Source organism: Mustela erminea, chromosome 3 (assembly GCF_009829155.1).
Source record: "Mustela erminea isolate mMusErm1 chromosome 3, mMusErm1.Pri, whole genome shotgun sequence".
NCBI classification, from domain to species: Eukaryota; Metazoa; Chordata; class Mammalia; order Carnivora; family Mustelidae; genus Mustela; species Mustela erminea.
This window is the reverse complement of record NC_045616.1, coordinates 25,348,180-25,355,807: the sequence shown is the minus strand read 5'-3', so window position 1 is coordinate 25,355,807 and position 7,628 is coordinate 25,348,180. Positions and strand designations below refer to the sequence as shown.

General features: G+C 41.1%; 2 protein-coding genes across 6 annotated transcripts in view; one reads left to right on the top strand and one right to left on the bottom strand.

Moving 5' to 3' along the window:
- The window catches only part of LOC116587173 (protein FAM170A-like), a 932,324-nt gene that overhangs the window by 590,659 nt on the left and 334,037 nt on the right, over positions 1 to 7,628 (top strand). The window lies entirely within an intron of this gene.
- The window catches only part of LOC116585999 (protein FAM170A-like), a 65,588-nt gene that overhangs the window by 32,921 nt on the left and 25,039 nt on the right, over positions 1 to 7,628 (bottom strand). The gene's annotated exons all lie outside the window — the stretch shown is intronic.

The following is a 7,628-nucleotide window of genomic DNA, read 5'->3' as shown; positions in this document are numbered from 1 at the left end:
AATGGTCACAATCCTTCATTGGAAGAGTAAGCATCTATTTCCCCAGCCCTAAATATGGATGAGCTTTGTGAATTGCTTTGGCCAATAGGATATAAGCAAACTGTGGCACAAGCAAAGATTTGAAAACTGCTCACACACTGGGACTTGCCTATTTGCCACTCCTGGGATCTCCTGCCACCATCATCATGTGAATAAACCTTGGAAAGCCTGCTAAATAACAAGAGACAAGTGACCCAGCCATACCATCTGTTCAAGTAACTCCACCCAATCACCAGACAAGTGTGTGAGGCCATCCTGGATAAGCTAGCCCCCAACCAACCTGCCAACTAACAGCAGATACATGAGCTACTAGACCAAGTGAGATAAGCCAAGCCCACCTGGATCAAAAGAGCCACCACAAAGCCCAGCCCAAATTGTAGACCCACCGAACTATAAACTGAAAAAGAAACTAAATAAAAATTTTGGAAGGCTAGTTTTTCAAACCACTAAGTTTTGTGGGATTTTTTTTTAACACAAACAAGCTAACTGATATATAAAAAGATACCTAGGAGGGGTGTGCTGCTGTTGACTAACCTAAAAATATATAGCATTGGCTGTAGGACTGTGCGGTAAAGTGAAGCTGGAAAAGCAGTGAGGAAACTTGCAAAGGCTGACTCGTGCTACATAGGAGAAAAGCAAGTGGCAAAACTGTCACCTGTAGTAATATGGAAGACAAAGAATTTACCTGATAAGCTGTGGACATGACAAGATGGCTTCTGACCCCAATGTTGCACCAGGGTAAGGTGAGGGAAGAAAGAGTGATGCTAAAAATAAACTGTTATCAGGTCATGATCTCAGGGTCCTGGGATCGAGTCCCGCATCGGGCTCTCTGCTCAGCAGGGAGCCTGCTTCCTCCTCTCTCTCTCTGCCTGCCTCTCTGCCTACTTGTGATCTCTCTCTGTCAAATAAATAAATAAAATCTTTAAAAAAAAAAAATAAAAAATAAAAAAATAAAAATAAACTGTTATCAGACAGATTTTTTTTTCAGACATAATTTTTTTTAAAGATTTTTATTTATTTGACACAGAGAGAGAGAGAGAGAGAGCACAAGTAGGTAGAGAGATAGGCAGAGAGAGAGGTGGGAAGCAGGCTCCCCGCCAAGCAGACAGCCCGATGTGGGACTTGATCCCAGGACCCTGAGATCATGACCTGAGCTAAAGGCAGAGAGGCTTAACTCACTGAGCCACCCAGGTGCCCCCAGACGGAATTTAAAAGGAAAATAAAGGGGTAGGACAAGTTGGGTTGGAAAACCAAATTGCTTCTCATTTCCAGTATCTCCAACTAGCAAATTATTTTCTTTTTCTTCTTTCTTTTTCTTCTTTCTTTTTCTCTTTCGTTTGTTTCAGAAGTATAATTTAGTGATTCATCACTTACATAAAACAACCATTGCTTTTCAGTACAAATGCTCTCCTTAATGGCTATCACCCATTTAAGCCATCCACCCGCAACCCCTGCCCACCTCCCCTCCAGCAACCCTCACTTTGCACAATACAGTTAAAATTCTGTCTTCTGGGGGTGCCTGGGTGGCTCAGTGGGTTAAGCCTCTGCCTTTGGCTCAGGTCATAGTCTCAGGGTCCTGGGATAGAGCCCCACGTCTGGCTCTCTGCTCAGTGGGGAGCCTGCTTCCCCCTCTCTCTCTCTGCCTGCCTCTCTGCCTACTTGTGATCTCTCTATCTCCCACTCTCTGTGTTAAATAAATATATATATATATATATATATATATATATATTTAAATTCTGTCTTTTGGTTTGCCTCTTTTTTTCTTTAATCCCCCAACCATGTTCATTTCTTTTGTTTCTTAAATTCCATATGAGTGAAGTCATATGGTATTTGTCTTTATCTGACTTACTTCACTTAGCATAATACACTCTAGCTCCATCCACATCATAGCACATGGCAAGACTATATTCTTTTTCATGGCCAAGTAATAATCCATTATATATGGCATCTTCTTTATCCATTCATCAGTTGATGGACACTTGGGCTGTTTCCATAGTTTGGTTACTATAAACATCAAGGTGCATGGACCCTTTCAAATCAGCGTCTTTATATCCTTTGGGTACATGAACCTAGTAGTGCAATTGCTGGATCATATGGTGGTCCTATTTTAAACTTTTTGAGAAACCTCCAAGCAGATTAGTAACAAATAAAGTGAAGAAAAAGATAAGAACAAAGATCAAATCAAGGATCTGTCTGTAAAACCCTGTGTTAAAATCCTGCAAGAGGGGCACCTGGATGGCTCAGTGGGTCAAAGCCTTTGCCTTCGGCTCAGGTCATGATCTCGGGGTCCTGAGATTAAGCCCCGCATGGAGCCCCGCATGGGGCTCTCTGCTCAGCGGCGAGCCTGCTTCTCCCTCTCTGCCTGCCTCTCTGCCTACTTGTGATCTGTCAAATAAATAAATAAATAAATCTTTAAAATCCTGAAAGATTCAAGGAGGTACGAAAAGGCTTCTGATGGGGTGCCTGGGAGGCCCAGTTGGTTAAGCTACTGCCTTCGGCTCAGGTCATGAACCTGGAATCCTGGGATCGAGCCCCACATCAGGCTCCCTGCTCAGCAGGGAGTCTGCTTCTCCCACTGACCTCTCTCCTCTCATGGACTATCTCTCTCTCTCTCAAATAAATAAATAAAATCTTAAAAAAAAAAAACAGATTTAAAAAAAAAATCTTCTGAGAAGAATAAGGGTGTGGTCACATAAAAGCTTAATCCCCCCAAAAGGCATCTATTAAGTCAAGAGAGAGGCAGTCTCAAAACAACTGACATTCTGTATTTTGTTGAATAGAGTAGACTAATGTGGTATATGGAAATCCCACAGGTGTTATGGAAGACATATCAGTAAAAGTACCAGTAGATTAGAGGAAAAGGAACGAAGATTGTTAAAATAAAATAAAAAAAAAATCTTCTGTATCTCAACTACGGGAGGAAGCAAGCTTAGAATGCTACTCAGTTGTAATTGGAGGCCATATTTGTAGGGAAAAAAACATTTCAGAGGACAGAGCCATAAGCCCAAAGGTGGGAGTCAAGATCCATAGAAAACAGTGACCAAGAAACTACTGCCAAGGAAAAGTTAAGAATTTTGTACTGGGAATCCACTTCTATAGGGAACTGGGTCCTAACCAGGACACATTCCCCGGCGCCAGAGGCAGAAGAACTAAGCGTCTGCCCCGAGGGATTCCAGAATTGCAGAAGTCAGCACCTGCTACCTGCCTCCTGTTCTTCCCTTTTTTGAATGGAAAACTCACTTATAATTATTCTATCCTTTTCTCCCTTTGTAGGTGAGGCACAGATAATGTGTGTTTTTATTCACTGTTTTCTTTGGTTCACGACTGCAAGAGAACACATCTAAGGAGTAACATTCAGATCTTATTTAAATCATGAGATCCTGGACCTCCAGCCTAAAACTGGAATTAAATGACACTTCTGGGGAGGAGGTACAGGGATTCTGAAGGTGAGAGGAGAGTGAATTAATTGGGATCAAAGGACAAACTACAGTAGTTTATTAAAACGCAATTATCCCTGTTTCCTTCAAAGGCTTTCCACTTTCCCACCCCTTGAATCTAGGTTGGTCGCGTAATTTGCCTTGTAAACGAGACATTAACAAAACTGTTACAGGCGCTTACCTACTTGCTGTTTCTGGGCCTTCTGCCACTGCTGCCATGTGAATAAGCCGAGATTAGCCTACTGGTTGATGAGCGACATGTGGCTTAATTGCATTTATACCCCATCTGAGAGTGAGACAGCAATCAAACACGAACTAAGTTACGGAGAATCAGCCTGGCCCCACGTGAGCTGCCCTGCGACAGCTGAGGAATTAGAAAGCCCAGCCCTGTTCAGCCAAGTCCGACCTTAAAAAACAGCCTGATCAGGGTCCTGGGATCGAGTCCCGCATCGGGCTCTCTGCTCAGCAGGGAACCTGCTTCCTCCTCTCTCTCTGCCTGCCTCTCTGCCTACTTGTGTTCTCTGTCAAATAAATAAATAAAATATTTCAAAAAAAAAAAATTAAAAAAAAAAAAAAAAAACAGCCTGGCACAAACTGACAAACTAAACAAAAAGATGGTTTTTTAAGCCACTCTGTTCATCACTGGCTTGTTACACAGCAAAGGCAAACCCATAGACAAGACTAATCTACTTCCACGTAGACATCTGGATGTCATCTCGAAAGAACGACATGAAAAGTCTCCTGTACCTCCTATTGAGAAGTCTGGAAATCTAGGATTACTGACGATTAGGCGTTATGTTTGTTTGCTAAAGAGAAGACATTTTCTCAGAAAAAGCTGAAACTTACTTTTAAACTATGTCCATGCTACCTCAGGAAGGACTGTCTTAAAAACTAAAGAAAATAGATTATTACATGGGTAAAAAGAAGCTTCAAACCAGAGTTGAAATTGCATTTATACCCCATAGAACCCAGAGTTCGATAGGGGGAGGGATGATCATGGGGAGGACATGACCTCTGGCTGACCTGCTTGCTAGCCCAGGGAATCAGAGAGTCCTCACTGCTCTCCTGTCCTTGACATGTATATTTTGCCCACCCTTCCCACAGTGGGAGCCATTTCCAAGGACACAGACTTGGGAGAGCAGTATGTTATTAGAACATCTGCACTGTATTCATGACTTAACCAATTTGAGACCTCTGTATAAACTTGTTAGATTTCGGGGGGCGCCTGGGTGGCTCAGTGGGTTAAAGCCTCTGCCTTCGGCTCAGGTCATGATCTCAGGTCCTGGGATCAAACCCCGCATTGAGCCCCACATCAGGCTCTCTGCGCCCGCCCCGCCGCCTGCCTCTCTGCCTACTTGTGATCTCTCGCGATCAAATAAATAAATATTTTTTAAAAATACCAATTACATGTAAAGTATTGTGCTTGACATCTTAGAAAACACAAAAGGTGTTGTATCTAAAAATTGCCCCCAAAGACCATACACTTAATTGGAAGAGGAAGGTATTTACTTATTAAAAAGCAAACTAATGTTAACACGTAATATTCGACATCACATAGGTCAGTGCTGAGTGGTGAAGAGTATAGGTTTTGGAGCCATACTGCTGAAATCTGATCCCAGGTACCTCATTTATCTGCTGTGTAGTTGGGACGGTATTTTTTTTTTTTTTTTAACATCTCTGGGGCAATCCCTTACATACCTATGCACAAAATAGGTGTTTCAAAGTACCTATCTCATAGATTATTACAGAGAATTAATATATACCAAGTGCCTACAACAGTTTAAATGTTAGCAAAGTGCTAAGCACACAGGAAATGTTACATAAGTGCTATGTATCTAAATGTAGACAGTAAATGGCTAGGAATAATTAGCGACTCCACATGAACTGCTCTGAGAAGAGACAAAACACAGCCACCTCTAGAAAAGAAGTCAGCCAACTTCCTGGCTTTAATTTCATACTCCATCTGTTTATCGGTTTTCAGAATTGGACAAAGTTTGTGAAAAGTTTTGTTTCCTTGAATATTCAAATTCAGTATTTTATATTAGGGATGAAATTTAATGACAAGGGAATAAGGGCATCTTAATCAGAACCCACATGTTGAGCCTGCCCTGCTTGCAGATGGCTGTGGGAATCAATAAAGCTATAGCAGGTGCGTTAGTGTGGAAATATGCATGTGAACTCTATCTGTGCAGAACACTAGTGCATCTCTCCTATGATACTGACATATAACATGCGTCGAGTGAATATTCTTGAAATAAATTAATGAACACATTCAAAGTAGTTTTAAATGTAAAATACTCAAGGCAGTATCAAAAAATGCAAAACGAGGGGCACCTGGGTGGCTCAGTGGGTTAAGCCTCTGCCTTTGGCCCAGGTCATGATCCCAGGATCCTGGGATCAAGCCCTGCATCAGGCTCTCTGCTCAGCAGGAAGCCTACTTCCCTTCCTCTCTCTCTGCCTGCTTCTCTGCCTACTTGTGATCTCTGTCTATCGAATAAATAAAGAAAATCTTTAAAAAAGAAATGGAAATCTAAGTAGGTACTGCTGTTCAGATGAGTTTTCTTTTCTTTTTTTTTTTTTGGTCTGCATATACATACAAAGTTCTACAGGTAAAAAATAATAATAATTCATCTCAAACTGTTAGAGATTACATTCATGTAATACTAGATTTTAGGTCGCCAGTATTTTTCTTTTTGAAGTTATTTGGGGTCTAACAGTTTTTAATGCCATGAGTCTTAAAAGTGATTTTCTGTGGAGACACCTGGGTGGCTCAGTCAGTTAAGCTTCTGCCTTTGACTCAGGTCACCTTTGGCTCAGGTCATGTTCCTGGGGTCCTGAGATGGAGCTCTGCGTCCGGCTCCCTGAAGGGAGTCTGCTTGTCTCTCTCCCTCTGCCGATATCCCCCATCTCCCAGCTCATGCTCTCTCTCTCTCTCGCCCTCTCTATAATAAATAGAATCTTTTTTTTTTTTTTTTTTTAAAGTGACTTTCAGAGAAAGCATACAGCACTTGGTCTTGGTTTTAAAATGTGTTCTCTGAAGGGCAGCATCAGCATCTCCTGAGTGTTTGTTAGAGATGCAAATTCTCAGGCTCCATCCCTGACCTGTTGAATCTGAAATTCTGGAAGTGGGAGCAGCAATGTGTTTTACTGAAGTCTGTAGGTGCTTCTGTCACATGCTAATAGCAATTTTGTGTTCCTCACTCACTCTTCTAAAGAAATGATACTGTTCTGTCTTCAAAGAAACACAATTCTCAGGTTATTTGAGGAACTTGTTCCAATATCACAAAAATCAAAACACAAAAAGGCAAAGCCCACTCTTCTTTTCTGAAAACAATGGAGCAGAACTGTTCTACCAGGGAAATTTTTTCATACACTTGGGCAGTACTTTTTTTTTTTAAATACTTTTTTATAATACATAGCTTATGCTAAACGTATTTTTGTTCTTTATTTTAGAAACTGTCGACTTAGTGAAGAGAACAAGAAATATCACATAGTACAAAGTGTAAAAGTCACCAAAAAAAAAAGCCAAAAACTAAATAAAGGTTGAAGAAAAGGTTAATGCTGAATTTCATTTCAAATACATAAAAATTAACAAAGACGTGAAATTCATCTAAAGAGGAGGCACTTGCATAGAATAAAAAATAAATTAGATGTAAAATGGAAGAAATGATTTTCCCAATTTGACTTCCATTCAGAGACACACTTGTAAATTAAAAGTAGAGATTAGGGGGGAAAAAAAGGCAGAGTGGGGGGTGGTGGCTCCTGGTCGGCTCAGTCAGTCGACCATACAACTCTTGATCTTGGGGTTGTGAGTTTGAGCCCCACATTGTGTGTAAAGGCTGCTTAAAAATAAAACCATTAAGGGGACCTGGGTGGCTCATTTGGTTAAGCAGCTGCTTCCTGATTTTGGCTTAGGTTATGATCTCAGGGTCCTGGGATCGAGCCTCCTGTTGGGCTCTGCAGTCTGAGGAAGTCTGCTTGAGGATTCTCTCTCTCTCCCAAAGCCCCTGCCCCAACTCACACATAAAGGCTTTCTCTCTGTCCCTCAAATTTTAAAATTATCTTATAAAATAAAATAAAATAAAAAATCTTTAAGAAGAAAAAGAAAAACAAAAAGGAATTGAGAATCACAATCTTAAAATACTGCCAAGG